General features: G+C 39.1%; 1 long non-coding RNA gene across 1 annotated transcript; it reads left to right on the top strand.

The window, feature by feature from the left end:
* The first annotated feature begins 7,264 nt into the window (after positions 1 to 7,264).
* LOC121917220 lies at positions 7,265 to 17,124 on the top strand. Its single transcript, XR_006100984.1, has 3 exons — positions 7,265 to 7,405; positions 9,140 to 9,279; positions 16,885 to 17,124. It is a non-coding gene; the product is annotated as an uncharacterized LOC121917220 (long non-coding RNA).
* The last annotated feature ends 414 nt before the right edge of the window (positions 17,125 to 17,538 follow it).

The raw sequence follows: 17,538 nt of genomic DNA, 5'->3' as shown, positions 1-17,538 counted from the left end.
TTCCCTTAAACTCAAGTCTGACAATAAAAATCAAAAGCAAAATATATCTTAAAATAATTTTTAGTTTATGTGCTGTTAAGGGAAGCAAAAAATAAATGATAAAAATTGAAGTTATGTGAAATACTTTAATAATTACATGATTCTTTTGCCTGTTTGCCAAGGCAAGTAAAGCTCAGGCAATACATTATACAGTATGGTGCTATGTCTCATTGCAACTTCCATTTAATAGGGTCCCCACATGGCGTGTGTGTTTTTTTTAACAATATCTACTATTGTAGATAGTGAATATTTCCTTTGGCTATTTTGTCAATGTAGTCTGAGGTGGTACATGACAAACATCTGAAGAAAGAGGCTTACAATTAAATTTGCCATTTCTTGTGAGAAACTGAATCAGAATTATATGAGATAATCTTTTTGTGACAACTTTATGTTGAAATGTCACTTGAAAATATCCATTCAGGCTGTGTTAGATTTTTAGAGGAAAAGGTCTCTATAACAGTGGAACAGCCACTGTGAAAGTTCTTTGGTGTCAGTATCTTCTGAACTTGGTGTATTATGAATTATGTATTATGCTGTTGGTGATCACAAGATTAGGAACTGATATAAGAGGGGGTCATTTCTGGGTTACAAAGGGTACAATCTGATTAGTGTGGCTGGATCAGTATTCTTTGGAGAATCCATCTATAACTTTCTTTTTATCCTGCTTTTCTCACAGACTGGGACTCAAGGCAGCTTACTGTAACATTTACTACAACTTTGTAAACAAAGTTGATTCAAACAGGCAGAATCCTGATGAATTGTCAGTTGTAATGTAACTACGTAGGTGCACATATGTATAGCAAAGCATTTGGGTAAAGGAAGACTTTTGAGGATTTTGTGGACTAAATGGATTAGCCTGATTAAAACCCACATCTACCCCAACAGTTTGTGTGTTTGTATGAAGCTGCACTTTGTGGAACAAGAGCCACTTACAGTTTGTGATGTATAGGTTGTAGCCTTATGATGGACATTTCATAAGCAAAGGTATCAATTGTGCAAACTATGAAGTCTCATTACATCCGAATTTATGAAGCTGTTATGAACCAAAGACTGGGATTCCCTGTGCAATTTAATATTGGTAGAGACAACAATTTGTGGCACAAATATACCTTTAAAAACTGTTAACTTGGCTTTTGTTCATTATTTCATTATATTTTATGTAAATCATATTTGAAATTATTATAAGATATTTGAAATTCTTATAGGATATTTGAAATATTGTTTTTAATAAACTAGAAATACTATTATTCTTCTATATGCAATGCTTAGCAGGCTTCCTGGCAAAGTTAAGGTCTCCTGCATTATGGATGACAGCACATTGGATTTATCCATCTTAATTAGCATAAATAGGCTGATGACCAAACTGATGGATAACCAGAGACTTATCAATGGAACTGAGTTGTCTTTTGTATCCTAGGATCTTCCTTCAGCCTTGAGATTATGTCAGCTATCAGGGTTTGAGGTGGAAGTGAAAGAGAGCTAGCAACATTTGAATTCCAAAACAGATAGAAGGCATGGATTTGGAGGAAATATTACATGGATCAAAAGTGAAGCATCTTGTGCTGCAGGGCATTTCTTTGGATAGCTAGTCTGCTGTCTGCATTAGGAATGCTTCTACTATGTTCAGCAACACAAAACTCTCTACAGGTGCTCTTATCAACAAGAAACCAAACTAGACTAATAGGGAGTACTATGTAATAAGTCTTGCCAAAGCCAAGTCATTCCCTCAGGTTGGCATTATCCAATTATTTGCAAATGGCAGATAGGAAATTGATTTTAGTGACTCAGACACTAATCAACTTTGTCTCTCTGGTATTAGTACAATAATGAAAGAGTGCTTTGCGTTTGGTTTAGCATAAAGAAAAGCCCTCCAAAGTTTATCAGTTATCCACTACATAATTTCTGCAGTATCTGTTTAGGTAGAAGAACTGTGAGGGGATGGGAAATTCATCTGCTTCAGATGATGTAGGAGCACAGGATCTAATGCTACTAAACAGTGAAGTTTCCTCATAATTACTCCTCTTACCTTTACAGTATGTGTATATCTAAATACAGTACTCATGTGTTTCCCCCTAGGAAATTAAACCACAAATATCCCAGCAAAACACTCTGTAGTTATCAGGTTAATGCCAGGGAAAAAAATAAGATAAATATTTTGTTTTTCACAGTTTGCCTAATTTTTTTTCTAGGAATAACGTACAGTCAATATTTCTGATTCTATTTGCAATTAACCATCATAAGTATATCTGAATAAGTATACTAGAATGACCTTTATTTATTGTCTATTTATTTTCTATGTGATTTGTCTTTATACTAAGTACATTGTTTCAGTCAGATGTCTTGTATTTTATATAACTTTTTATTATCCTCCTATGTAAAAGTATACATTTCATTTTAAGAATGCTGATCCCCACTCCAACCCATCACCAAGTCTTTTGGTCACTGTATGTTCTACTTTAACCTTTTTGAATATTGTAAAACCTGGATACCTCATTTTATTTATGCACATAAAATTTTGGAGTAACATCTGTTTTTCAGATTTACCCAGTGTTTTGTTTCTAATTATGAAATTTCTAGCTTTAGATATGAGTATGCAGCCTGGACGAATAAAATAGAATTATTCTATTAATTATTTTGATACTCAAAAAGTTACATAATGGTTGTTTTAGAATACTTGAAAGTTTCTCTTTGTGCTTTTGCTTTTTGTGACATCTTGCAGAAAATTGTAGAAAATTTTCTTTTGGTGATTTATATTATATTCTGTGACAATAAAAGCAGATGATTTCAGATTAAAAAGAAGTTCATTTTTTATAATGCAAAGTTCTGTTTTGCCTAAAGATTTTACAGCACAAATATGCAGCTGGATACTGTTACTATTGTGAAATCAAAGACTTTCATGGCCGGCATCCATAGTTTATTTGTGGGTTTTTCAGGCTATGTGGCCATGTTCTAGAGAAGTTTATTCCTGACGTTTCACCAGCATCTGTGGCTGGCATTCTCTGAAGATGCCAGCCACAGATGCTGGCGAAACTTCAGGAATAAACTTCTCTAGAACATGGCCACATAGCCTGAAAAACCTACAAAAAATCTGTTACTGTTGTCTAAACTATGCAAAACTCAGCTTTTCTGTCTTTGAATCTGGAACATTCAAATCATTGCAGATTTTTATTTCACCACTGTTTGGAATCCCTGTAATTTTCTGTAATAAAAGCTGTTAAATTCAACTTACAAAGAATATTGGTCAGTCCTTTGTGGCAGTTGGAGAGGGGGGCTTCCTTCTATCTCAGTAAATTCCTTTGCATTTGTAGAATTAGCATGGCAAGATGGACAGAAAGTGTTTCCTGTAAAAACAGAGTAAATAAAATAATGCTTCTAGGATAGCTTTGTTGCTGGCCATGCTTGCTGTTAGCTACAGAGATATTATTCTTTACTTTGTTGTATTCAAACAGAGTTAAGCCTGAAGTCTTTCAGGGGTGAACAGGGCAAAACTGGTAAAGGGCAGAGCACAGAAATTGAGTGCCCCCAGGAATCAACATCTTGTCTTTGTGAAAGACTGGGTTGAATGTTCAGTAGTGGAAAAGAGTCTCAAGTTGCTTTTGAATTAGTCAGGTCTCCTGTGTAAGCTGAGAAATGCTCTCATAATAATAATAATAATGGCATTTATTTATATGCCGTCCAATCACTGGGAATCCAGGCAGCTTACAACAGAGGGGATAATAGACGGTTCCCTGCCCTCAGGCTTACAATCTAAAAAGACATGACACAAAAGGAGAAGGGAATGGTGAGGGGAGAGGGGATCAGGTCCAGCATTCTTCTCTCCCTCTGAGGCCTGGACCAAGGCAGATGGACTGGAGGGAGGGCTCTTCTTCTTCAGGCAAGCCCTAATGGAGCTGGGCCTGCCTGATCACAGGCTGGAAGATGAAAGTTATGGAGGGAGGAGTCTCTTCTTCCAGGCTAGCCCTGATGGAGCTGGGCCTGCCTGGTCAATTACCTCTAGGCCAGAAGATGACAGTTATGGAGGAAGGAGTCTCTTCTTCCAGGGTAGCCCTGATGGAGCTGGGCCTGCCTGGTCAACTCCCTCATAGGCTGGAAGATGACATGTTTTTTATTTGTTTAATTTATATCCCACCTTTCTCTCAAGGGATTCAAGGTGGTTTAATTTTTAAAAAAGCATGTTTTTAGTTTAGTTTTTTGGATTTGTACGCTATGATTTTGCAGCTTAGTGGTAGAGCATTTGGGCTCTGCATCAGGAGAAAAGTGTGATAATTAATTAATTAATTAATAGTTAGCCTTGCCAGGAAAGAATCCTGCTTTGAGATCCCAGAGAGCTAATGCCAGTCATTGTTGGCAATGGGTTACTGGATTGACCAACACTGATAGTACAGGGCCAACATCTTATACAGTTATATGAACCCATAACTTACCAACATTTCTCAGATGAAAACTGGGACACGTGTCCTAGCAACATCAGAAAGTAGTCAAGATGGGAAAAGTTATGAATGGGGAAGAATACAGAGATTAGGAAATGCTGTGGCACTTTGCTTTTGTCTCAGCCTGCCCTTTCCTCTTTCTCCCCACTGTTGATTCAATTGATTGCAAACTACTTTTGCACTTTGAACTCAAATTGCAGCAGTGGAAGTAAGCTGAGGACAAAGGAAGAAAATGTGAGGAGGAAAGAAAAAACTAGGTCATTTTAAAAGGAGCTTTAAAACTGGGATGGCAGAGGATTAACCATGACTGTCTGTGCCAACCTGGGGCAGTTGGAGAGTATCTGAACTAGACTCCAGTTTTTCTGACCACTAAAGCTGATCATATCAGCAATTAGGCTTTGTTCTGGATATTTCCTCAAGACAGTTTCTTTGTTGTAACATGCCTACACTCGTTTACTTTACAGTTTTGCTTGTTTTCTAAGGCCACACTTCTTTATAAGTGCTTGACTGGTTTTCTTAGAGTCAAATACTAAGCCTTACCACACTGGCCTGTAACTAAATGATTAGGATGGTGTCTCTCAAGTGATGGTCCAGCACAAAATTATGGAATTTATCATTGCTGCTGAGAGTTTCACAAATCGTAATTTGCATAATATATGTGAGTTTCAGCTTGGATGAAATATTCAACCTTCTTTAACAAACAAATCAAGTTAAAAACTCAAACGTCTGTTAGAATAAAAATATCTGCACTACATGACAGAAAGATAACAATGATGGTGCTAGTCCATAAGATGGTAGCAAGTTCTATAAGCTGGGAGCAGCCACTGAGAAAACCAAATGTGCTTCTTATCATGATGAGACAGAAGCTCAGCAGGGACAATGTAGTCTTTTAGATAACCTGCTCCCAAGTCATGCAGGCCTTTTCAAGTCAAAACCAGCATTGACTTCCTTTGACTTTGAAACAGAATGATAGATTTTGAACACGTTTTGAAGACAATGTCAAGTAATGTGCATTATAGGCCTCCAAATGTATTGCAACTGTCACCTAGACAAGATCTGACACCTCCAGGAAAGGTACAATTAGTAGAAATGTGCAGATACCCCAAGATTTGTTTTGGACTCTGACATAACCCTTCAAAAAATGTTCAACATCTGCTTGGACCAATTCAGAGCTGGAACACTAACTTGGGCCCACATTCAGACATCTGAAGGTTTATGCCTCCCATTGACTGTCATGAAAAAATTAAAAACCAGCTGTAATGATTGTTCTCTTTGTCACAATAAAATGACATTTGCATGCTTTACAGCCCTGTAATAAAGCCTATTGCTGCCAGATTTCAGACCAACTGTTATTGGAGGTTGTGTGCACGAGTATCCTTTCAAGCAGAAAGAATTCAACTAGGTGTGCTTAATCTCATTATGTTCCTTGCAGACCATTACTATGAAAATGACAGTCAACAGAAATGTGGGTCCACTTAACATTCAAAGGCTCATAATAATAAATGGTCAATTCAGATGCGGTTCCCACAGATTTAGGACATGGGGAGTGATTCACCTCCCATTCCCAGTTCTCATTTTTATGGAGAAGCACACATCATACAGCATCCCCAGGCCAGAAAGCTTCAAATAGCATTTACATTTCTATACTCCTTCATATTGAACTAGACACCCTTTAAGCAGTTCACAACCTGTAAGGCAACTACCCCCAACAAGGTGGATACTCATTTTACTGATCTACGAAAGGATGGAAGGCTAAGTCAGCCTGGAGCCCTCTGGGATTGAACTCACAACATTGTGGCTGCACTGTCAGCATTTAATCACTGTGCCACCAGGACTCCTTTTAAGCCAAAGTCAAAGACTCAGAAGGATAAGTGCAAAAGCTGTGAAGTTATGATACCTTCCAACATTTTAAGGTTTTTAAAAAACAGTGTGGTGATAGCAACCCTACATTCACTGTATGTCCCCAAATCACAGTGATAGGTAAGGCAGTGGTAAAATATACCCAAGGGCTAGAACGTAGACCTGTTCAGTCACTCACTCCCATTCTTCCCTCCTTATTCTACTCCATCATCACTGATTCCTACAGAAACTATATTACTCATGAAAAAGACTGACTGCAGCTTTGGTTGAGTTCAGGTTCAGTTCTAGTGGCCTGAAGAGGAAACTCCATTCACCATAGGAAACAAAGATGTCAATAGTGTCCACTTCTCCTTGGATGTGGAATTTTGACTAAATTCTAACAGTTGATAAATTAGTCATAGCTGGTCCTTCTTCCTGCTGCCGAAAGCTGGATATGCACATTCAGACATGAAAGACATGTGAACCTGAGTCTTTAAGAGAAGTGTAACTCTAATACAGGGTGGATTCCTGTTCCCTGAGCTGACTTGCAGCCAATCAACACTGCCTTTGCCTTTTTCTGGGTTAAGCTCCAATCTGTTTGTCCCTATCTATTCCATTACTAGAATCAGACACAGAGAAGTAGGTCTTCAATCGGTTCCTTGATTTAGATGGAAAAGAGATTTGCTTTTCTTTCTTTCTTTTTTGTAGCTTCATTTGTTTTAAGTTATCAATGTAATACACGTCTTTAATTTCCCCCCTGTTACTGAAGACCTTTTGTCCCAGGAAAGCCTTTAGGAAATGAAACAAAAAAGTTAAGCTTCATTACAGCAGCCCAAAGAGCACACTGGTTTGTGCAACAGCTCATTAATTTACTTTGTGGATAGTCTTTTGGCAAAGTGCTAAGCCTCCAGGTTGCTGCTTTAGTACAGTCACATTCCTGAATGACACATGGCAGAGTACTTGCCTCTTAAGCTCTATGCAGTACAGAGCTCTTAGCTAAGGATGGAAAATGCTCCCTCACTGTCTTTTGAAGGAAAGCCAGCTAGGACCTTGGAGTGTTTGCCAGCTGTTTTTGTTGCACATATTTTACCCTGAAGGTGAGTAATGCATTTGAAACCTGCAGACTTAAGTAAATGTTATTGTTAACTTAGCTACATTAACAGAAAACAAAGTGAATCACCTGAGACTAAAGGTCTCTTTCAAATGGAAACTTACTTGGACAATATGAAAAGCACTTCTCTTGTTAGAACGTAATACAAATTTGTTCAGACTCGCAAACTGACATTTAACATTGAGAATGTAGGATCAGACTAACCTAATAGTCAAGGTCCAAGGTACTATTTATTTGAAAAGAAGAGAGTGAGAAAAGCAAGTTAAGTGGATTAAAATGCTTAGACTGGAAATTAAAATATTGGTTTTGCTTAGCTTGGCTTCATTAAGACCAAAGTGCTATTCCAAATTATAACAATAGGGGAATTGTGATTCATTATTCAGAACAGTTGAGGAAAATGTACAGGATTACTTTTTTAAAAAGGTAATTATCACAGAGGAAATAGATAAAATCTGTCCTCTGGATGACCATATTGATGTCTATGTATCCAGGATATCGCTAGGGAGTGTGGTATGAACACCATAGAGCTTTCCTTGTCCTTTTGCTTCTCCCCTAAGTCACCGAGGTTACAGGGAAATGACCTGAGCTCTTGTCTCCTGACTCTAAACAGTAGAAAGGTGCTGCCTGGTTAGCTCCCCAACCCCAGCCAGTACACAGCCATGGCAGTTCAGGTTGGGTGCTTTAAGGCTTCTTACCAATAGTGGGAAACATGTGTAACTGCATAGGTGTAGTATCTGTCTGCTACATGTAAGATTGTGCCCCAAATCTCCTGACTTCGAAGAAACTATTTCTTCTTCTATCCTTTCTTCCTAGCTGCAGCACTTTGTTGTGTAACTATGGCCACTGCCTATACTAGCACAGTTACACAGACACAGTGCACCAGCAGGACTTTGAATCTTGACTGGTTTGAGAGGTTGGCATGTTCTTTTTGTTTTTTTCTCACTTCTCTTAATTCATTCAATTAATTTCCTTACACTGTTTCATTCTGCAATCAGGGTAACCAATAGCAATTAATCACAATTGCTGTTTCAATACCGTTTGTGCAGAAACTTGAAATCAACAAGATTTAATATTTAGACAACAAGTTCATGTCTCTTCTTTGTTTTTCTTCCAAGCCCTCCTGATCATCTGTTTGAATAGTGGAATATAAATCAGGAAGATAATGAATATGATAAAGGCTACATCCACATTGCAGAGGTAATCCGTTTTGGCACCACTTTAATGGTCAGGACTCAAAGCTATCGAATTATGAGAAGAGTAGTTTTGTGACACATTTATCCTTCTTTATCAGAGAGCTCTGGTGCTACAACAAACTACAGATCTCAGGATTCCATAGCATAGAGCCATGGCAGATAAAATGGTGTCAAATTGGATTGTTTCTGTAGTGCAGAGGCAGGCAAAGGCCGCTTCCGCACAACCAAAATAATCCAGTTTGATATCACTTCAGCTGACGTAGTTCAATGCTATGGAATTCTGAAAACATCAGTTTGTTGTGGCACCAGAGCTCACAACAAACTACAGTTCCCAGAATTACATAGCCATGACCCGTGGCAGTTCAAGTGGTGCCAAACCAGATTACTTCTGCAGTGAGGATGCAGCCATAGATAAAATGTCAAAATAAGAATTTCGCAGAATAAAATGCATTTGCAAAAGTGCTTGTATTTCTTATTGCATTTTAGTGCTATGTGTTTTTGTGTTAACATGTTGATTTATTTTAAAGATATTGAGAGCTGTAATTACTTCCAATGATGCTGAAGTACCATCCTCATAGGATCTTCTCTTGTGCAAGCCAACTAAAGTGAGATTGAACAGATAGCATGTTACACAGCCCATTGGACTGAGCCACTTATCCATATTTTGGTATATATTGTCTTGTAATAACAGAATGTGTGTTTCAGAAATGTATTGTGAAATAGGGTTATTCAGTTATTAGGCATGGTTAATACAAAATGGAAATTCATCATCTACTCTGATTAAAAGCAGAGAGATGACAAATAAGCCTAAGAGCACATTGCAACTACAAACCTTAATCAGAAAGGAAATTCCCAAGAAAGAAAAGTGGATGACAGAGTATCATGTCAGATACAAATCCTGTCTATACACCTGATTAGCCTCGTCCAGGATATATCTTTCTTAAAATGACTCAGGCAGTGCACTGAAACTGAACACAAAGAAGCCATTTTATACACAGTCTGAACTGAGTCATCATTTATCAGCAAACCTTGAACACATTAGTTTTCCAAGACCCAAAAGCAAGTAATTTTTTTGAGCCCTATTACCTGAAATATATACAGCCAGGATGGGCAATTGTAGTACACGTGGGAGGAAATTTCATTGCCCAAGAACATTCTGTAAACCACTCTCCCAAAAGTTGGAGGGAGGAGCCTCCTGGCAGTCAGGAGTCCATTTCTAGTTTTGAAATTTTATAATGAGTTTAAAAGGTACATTGCCTTTCTTGTGAGCTTTCAGGAGAGGCAATTTATCCCTTTTCTTTGGTGTGAAGGGGTCAGAAACCACAAAAACAGTCCCAAGGCCACACTTTACCACTCCCCATTTTGCTGCCTATGACTATAATTCACAGTAAAACTACAGAAGGTATTAAAGCTGTCTTTGCATTTAATGTACAAGTTTTTAAATATGCAAATAGCACCAGCTGGAGGGCCTGATAATTACTGGGATCAGAGTAAGTGTGGAGAATAACTTAACCCCTTTTCCCCTTCCTTTGGTTCTAACAGAAATTCCTTTTCTGAAACAGGCATTTACATTGAGGAAAAAATTTTCTGTCACTGGTGCCAAGAAACAGCTACATTCCCCATTCACCCCGACTGTGAACTCAAAATTTTTATGCTCATCTCAGCCATTTTTGTTGTTATTGTTAACTGCCCTTGAGTCAACCTTAATCCATGGTAACCCTGTGGATGAGACATATCCAAGACCCTCATTTTCCACTGCTCTGCCCAGTTCCCACAAACTCATACTTTTGATATCTTTAATAGAGTCCATCCATCTAGCATGTGACCTTCCTCTCTTTCTACTTCCTTTTACCTTTCCTAGCATTATTGTTTTTTCCAATGATCTGCACGTTGTCATGATGTCTCCAAAGTACAACAGACTGTTTTATCATGGAGATTTTTGGCCTGATCTGTTCTGGGACTCATTTGTTTGTCTTTTTGGCTATCCATGGAACCCTCCGTTCTCTTCTCCAGCACCTAGAATCATAGAATCATAGAATCATAGAGTTGGAAGAGACCGCAAGGGCCATCCAGTCCAACTCCCTGCCATGCAGGAAATCCAAATCAAAGCATCCCCAACAGGTGGCCATCCAGCCTCTGTTTAAAGACCTCCAAGGAAGAAGACTCCACTACACTCCGAGGGAGTGTGTTCCACTGTCGAACAGCCCTTACTGTCAGGAGGTTCTTCCTAATGTTGAAGTGGAATCTCTTTTCCTGTAGCTTGCATCCATTGTTTCGGGTCCTGTTCTCTGGAGCAGCAGAAAACAAGCTTGCTCCCTCCTCAATATGACATCCTTTCACATATTTAAACAGGGCTATCATATCACCTCTTAACCTTCTCTTCTCCAGGCTAAACATCCTCAGCTCTCTGAGTCGCTCCTCATAGGGCAAGGTTTCCAGACCTTTCACCATTTTAGTCGCCCTCCTTTGGACACGCTCCAGTTTCTCAATGTCCTTTTTGAATTGTGGTGCCCAGAACTGGACACAATATTCCAGGTGGGGCCTGACCAGAGCAGAATACAATGGCACAATTACTTCTCTTGATCTAGACACTATACTTTTATTGATGCAGCCTAAAATTGCATTGGCCTTTTTAGCTGCCGCATCACACTGTTCACTCATGTTCAACTTATCATCTACTTGGACTCCTAGATCCCTTTCATATGTACTTTCATTCAGCAATGTGTCTCCCATCCTATATCTGTGCATTTCATTTTTTCGCCCTAAGTGCAGTACCTTACATTTCTCTGTGTTGAATTTCATTTTGTTAGATTTGGCCCAGCTTTCTAGTCTATTCAGATCATTTTGAATTTTGATCCTGTCCTCTGGAGTATTAGCTATTCCTCCTAATTTGGTGTCATCTGCAAATTTGATAAGTATGCTCCCAATTCTGTCATCCAGGTCATTGATAAAGATGTTGAATAGCACTGGGCCCAGGACAGAGCCCTGTGGGACCCCACTGGTCACTTCTCTCCAGGATGAAAAGGAGCCATTGTTGAGCACCCTTTGGGTTCGGCCGGTCAACCAATTACGGATCCATTTAACAGTTACTTTGTCTAGCCCACATTTTACAAGCTTGTATGCAAGAATGTCATGGGAAACCTTGTCAAAGGCCTTACTGAAATCAAGATATACTATATCCACAGCATTCCCTTCATCTACCAAGCTGGTAATTTTATCAATGAAAGAGATCAGATTTGTCTGGCATGACTTGTTTCTCTGAAACCTGTGTTAACTTTTTGTGATTATGGCATTGCCTTCTAGACGTTCACAGACTCTCTGTTTAATGATCTGCTCCAGAATCTTTCCTGGTATTGATATCAGACTAACTGGACGATAATTGTTGGGATCCTCTTTCTTCCCCTTTTTGAAGATGGGGACAACGTTTGCCCTCCTCCAGTCTGCTGGGATTTCTCCTGTTTTCCTGGAGTTTTCAAATATGATTGCCAATGGCTCCGATATTGCATTTGCCAGTTCTTTTAATACCCTTGGATGTAGTTCATCTGGTCCTGGAGACTTCAATTCATTTAGATTAACAAGGTATTCCTCTACTATCTCTTTACTTATTCTGAGCTGAAATTCCTCTATTCTGTCCTCTGCTCCATTATCCTCAGGTTGAGCACCCTTTGCCTTTTCTGAGAAGACTGAGGCAAAGAAGGTGTTGAGTAATTCTGCCTTTTCTCTGTCTTCTGTTAGCATTTTCCATCTTCTCCACGGAGTGGCCCTATCATTTCCTTCTTCTTCCTTTTGCTGCGGACATATCCAAAAAAGCCCTTTTTATTGTTCTTAACCTCTCTAGCAAGCCTGAGTTCATTCTGCACTTTAGCTTTTCTGACTTTATCCCTACACATGCCTGTTATTTCTTTGAATTCCTTTTTTGTGATTTCCCCCTTTTTCCATTTCTTATACATGTTCCGTTTCAAACTTAGCTCAGTTGAAAGTTCCTTAGTCATCCATCCTGGTTTCTTGAGACACCTCCCGTTTTTCTTTCTCACTGGAACGGTTTGAAATTGTGCCTTCAGTATCTCTCTTTTGAGAAACTCCCATCCAGCCTGAACTCCCTTCCCCTTTAGTATTTCTGACCACGGGATCACCCTCAATACTTCTCTAAGGCCTGTTACAGACTGCCAAAATAAAGCTGCTTCGGTTCTCTTTGGAGGTATGTTATTTAAATGATGCATGCATCCTAAGAATCCGGAAGCTGCACCAAAAGCTGCACTCCAGTGCTTAGCAATGGAGTGTGGCTTTGGCGCGACTTCTGGACTCTTAGGACCCATGCATCATTTAAACAGCATACCTCCAAAGAGACCCGAAGCAGCTTTATTTTGGCAGTCTGTAACAGGCCAAAGTATACTGAAATCCGCTCTCCTAAAGTCTAGAATGCATGTTTGACTATGCCTGGCTTCTCCTTTCCATTGTATAACAAACACCAGGAGAACATGGTCACTTCCACCTAATAATCCCACCACTTGCACCCTCATCTCAAATGAATTGATTTTCTTCCTATCATCTTTCTTAACTGTCCAGCTCTCACATCCATACATGGTAATAGGGAATACAATGGCTTGTATGATTCTAACTTTTGTGCTCAGTTTCCTATCTTTGTATTTTAGGATCTCTTCTAATTCTTTCACAGCCACTCTCCCCATTCTTAATTTTCTTCTGATTTCCTGATTGCTATTCTCATTGCTATCAATGTCTGATCCCAGATATGAGAATTCTTTTACTTTTTCTGTTTCCTCATTGTCTAGGTCAATTTCGTGTTGGTTCTTCATGGTCATGATTTTTATGATCACTAGTAAGCCTGCTTTTGCACTTTCTCCCTTGATCATCCTTAGTAGTTGTTCTAGGTCTGTGAGGTTTTCTGCTAGTACTATGGTGTCACCTGCATATCTTAGATTGTTGATATTCCTTTCTCCTGTTTTCACTCTTTCTCCTTCTGTGTCTAAGCCTGATTTCCTTACAATATGTTTTGCATATATGTTGAATAGGTAGGGTGATAAGATACAGCCTTGTCAATTGGGAACCATTCTGTTCTGACAGCAGCCTCTTGTCCTGAATACAGATTCTTCATCAGGACTATCAGATGTTTTGGCATTCCCATGTCTTTAAGGGCATTCCACAGCTGTTTATTATCTATGCAGACAAAGGCCTTGCTATAGTTTATAAAGCACATGCTGATTTTCTTTTGGAATTCCCTGATGTACTTTATTAGTCCTCATGTTTGTAATGTGGTCCATAGTACCTATTCCTTTCCTGAACCTCAGTTGGGCCTCTGATTTTTCTCGCTCCATGGATGTATAGAGTCTATGTTGCAGAATTTTGAGCATACATTTGCTTGCATGAGAGATTAGAGCTATGGTCTTATAGCTGCTGTAGTTTTTGTGTTACTTTTTTTGTGTGTGGATGGGATTGTGTATTGATCGTTTCCAATCTGTTGGCCATCGTTTTATTTTCCATATCTGTTGGCATATGTTGGTTAGCACTAAAGTTGACTCTGTCAATGTGGATCCCAGCCATGCAAGTTTTTTAAAACACGTACTATAAATACAAAGAGGTCTTGATAATCATATGTCCTTTGGTCCTCTTCAACATATATTTATTGGATTTAAAATCTTTCAAAACTAATATTAATTCCAAATGCTTTCTATTCACCCTTGGCATTTGGTTTAGTACTCTGACACTTTTGGAGAATTTTACCGCCAGAGAGCCCCATATTACCAAAGTTCTTGCTTTGAAAAAGTTTCCCATACTCAGTCTTCTGAGGTTAAACAGTCATACTTGTAAGTTAGGCAGTACTGTGTAGCTGGTGCCTTCTACATTCTTTTCCTTATTAGCTTAGTTACAGTTGAAAAAGTAGGTTCTGAGTTGCATTTGATTTTGTTTTCTTTAAAGTTTAAAGTGTAGAAAGTTCTGTCCTTGAACAAGAGCTTCTTTGTCTAAAATATTACAACGTGGCAACAATTTAGCTCAAGCTGGTGTGTTTGCTGATTAAGGCACATGTGATATGGTAAGCCAAAACAGCTGGGAATATATGTGGGAGACTTCAGAAACAGAATGAGCCTGAACACTGACATTTCATAGGTGTATGGAGTGTTGTTTTCTACATAGATCCAAAGTCAATTAGATAGACTGAAAAGATTTCTTGTTTCTTTTACCTGAAAGAGACAAGAAGATAAGTTTCAAAACAAAGTTTTGCCACATTACAACAGTTCTTATTTTAGTTTCAAACACTTGATATGGATATTACAGAGATCTGGTCTACAGTGTATGCTGTGTGCCTGGAAAAACTCTGGATTGGGACCGCAGAACTGCCAGTGAGGATGCCCTGGCCCTAATCCGCAGCGAAAAGGGGCGGGTGCAGGCCACCTCAAAGGAGCGGTCTGTACCGTGCCATAGAACACAAGGCCTGTTGAAACTGTAGTGAATCCAAATTTCTCTCCAACTTGGGATGTTAGACTAAGCTCTCCCAGACCTAGCTTTGTGCTGACTGTGTCCCTGGACAGGAGGAGGGTTGGATTGGGCATAGTGCAGGTCCTTTTTCACTTGTCTCCCTTCTGCCTCCCTTCATGGCTCTCCTGTTGGCAGATCTTAGCCAGCAGAGCTGTTCTATTGGAAGATGGCTATGTGACCAGATCTCTGTTGTTGTTGTTGTTGTTGTTGTGTGCCTTCAAGTTGTTTCTGGCTTCTGGCTACCACAGGGTTTTCTTGGCAAGCTTCTTAAGAAGAGGTTTGTCATTGCCATCCTCTGAGGCTGTGAGTATGTGACTTGCCCAAAGTCATCCAGTGGGCTTTGTGGCTGAGTGAAAATTCAAACCCTATTCACCAGAGTCATAGACCAACACTCAGATCACTACACCACACTGAGATTAACTAGTAGAAAAGGTTTCTGATCTGTCTAACTGTAGAGAGTAGACTATCTAACTATCGATACTATAGCCAATGTATCTTTGGCCTAACTGTAACTGCTGGCAGTTTCAGTTAGGCCACAAAATGATCAAAGGTATCCCTCATTAAGTTACTATTTTAATATGAATTAGGGTGAATTAGGCAAGACCTAGGAGTAGTGACTTGTTGCTCTGGTTGCCTTAGCAGTGCAGGTTTTCAGAGAAAGCTGAATCCCTGAAATCATGCCATCTTGAGATAAAGTTCTTTACTGGGGGAGTTCTGTAATCCTGTGGCTATGAGAACCTCAGTATGGGAGTACATCTGTGGCCTGCTGAACACAGATACCATCCTCTTTTCTCTGCTGAGCTTATATCAAAACATTTCTTTTAGTTTCTAGAGCAACAGAAAGAGGCAAACAGAAACTGAAGAGCTGTTTGTATCTATGTTAGCTGAGGAACAGGCATAGGGAGGAGACATGTTTACCCTGCAGGAATAGTTTGGAAGAATTGCTTTTGGACTGCAAATCCTAGAATCCCAGTCAGTATGTACAGGGAATTCTGGGAGTTGTAGTCCAAAAAGTAATATTGTCAAGCTCGATTTCATCTGAGATGTGTTCACCCACTCCTCTTCCTTTATACGTTGGTATAAACATTTTAAATAATATATGTCAACTTCATGAAACAACAGAAAGTCATGTGGGACACAGACTTACTACACAAAGGCTGCAAACATTCTTTATCTTTGTATTTAAATGAAGACTTATGTCACCAGTAAACAGAGCATCTGAATTCTGATTAGGATTAACAAAGGAAAGAGGTGGTTTATTAAACTGTTCTGCCTGGAGGTCACATTTAACTCACTGCAGTTATTTTAGTTTTAAAATAGAATCTAGAAATTGGTGGCTGGAAAAGGATGGCTATTGAACTTTGAATAGTATTTAGACTTAGGTGAGTTTCAAAATTAAAAGAAAATTCTGGTCCAAACTTTATATTTCAGTTGTTCCTTCTGGAGTTTCCCAAACACTATATTTCTCCTATGCTGATATAATCTCTAGAAAGGAATGCCAGACACAAACTTGAGGTCCACAGTGTCTGTAGGTTTTGGAGAGAGAGAAAAAAGAAAAAATGTGCTGTTTGGTTTTCTGAAACTCCAGTTATAGCAGCAGAGTAGAGTTGTGATAGCAGCATCTTTTCTAATATGGGTCTGACCATTTCCCATTCCTATGTGAAAGGATGGATGAGTGGAATTTAAAGGGGAAAAAGAAAGGCTGAAGAAACTCTGCTCATCCACACGTTTTCCTACTGTCCATAACATCTGTTCTCTCACCTTTCCCTTTTTTGCACAGGTAAGAAAGTTTTCATCTGAGAAGAAAGCATTGAACTGATTGATTACCTGACTGACTGATTGCATTTATATATTGCCTCCCATCCTGCAAGGGTTCCTAAGATGATGCACAACAAACAAGTGTTTAAAACAGTACTAAACTTTTAAAACATATTAAATACGTTTTAAAAATTGTTAAAATCAGTTTTAAAACAATCCCTAAATATAACATTAAAAACAAACAATTAAAGCAGAGCAGTTTTGAACATCAAATGCCATGCAGAATAACACTGTCTTGGCTTCCTGCCAGAAGTTCAAAACAGATGGAGCCAGCCTAACTTCCTTTGGCAGGGAGTTCAAGAATTGAGATGCTTCTACAGAGAAAGCCTTCTTATATACGCATAGCACCTTTATCTCATGAAGTTTGGGGTCTTCAGGGCTTTCACTGGGGAGCTCTAATTTTGGACACCTCACATGGGAGGATGTAGTCTTTCAGATATCCTGGTACCATGGAATGTATGGCTTTGTGGATCAAAATTGAGAACCACTGTGGTGTACTGGTTTGAGTGCTGGACAACAACTCTGAAGACCAGAGTTTGAATGTCTGCTCAGCCATGGAAACCCAATGAATGACCTTGGGCAAGTCACACTCTTTCAGCCTGAGGAAGGCAAAAGC

Source organism: Sceloporus undulatus, unplaced genomic scaffold (assembly GCF_019175285.1).
Source record: "Sceloporus undulatus isolate JIND9_A2432 ecotype Alabama unplaced genomic scaffold, SceUnd_v1.1 scaffold_13, whole genome shotgun sequence".
Classification (NCBI taxonomy): Eukaryota; Metazoa; Chordata; class Lepidosauria; order Squamata; family Phrynosomatidae; genus Sceloporus; species Sceloporus undulatus.
Note: the sequence above shows the minus strand (reverse complement) of the source record. Positions and strands in the feature narration are given on the sequence as shown.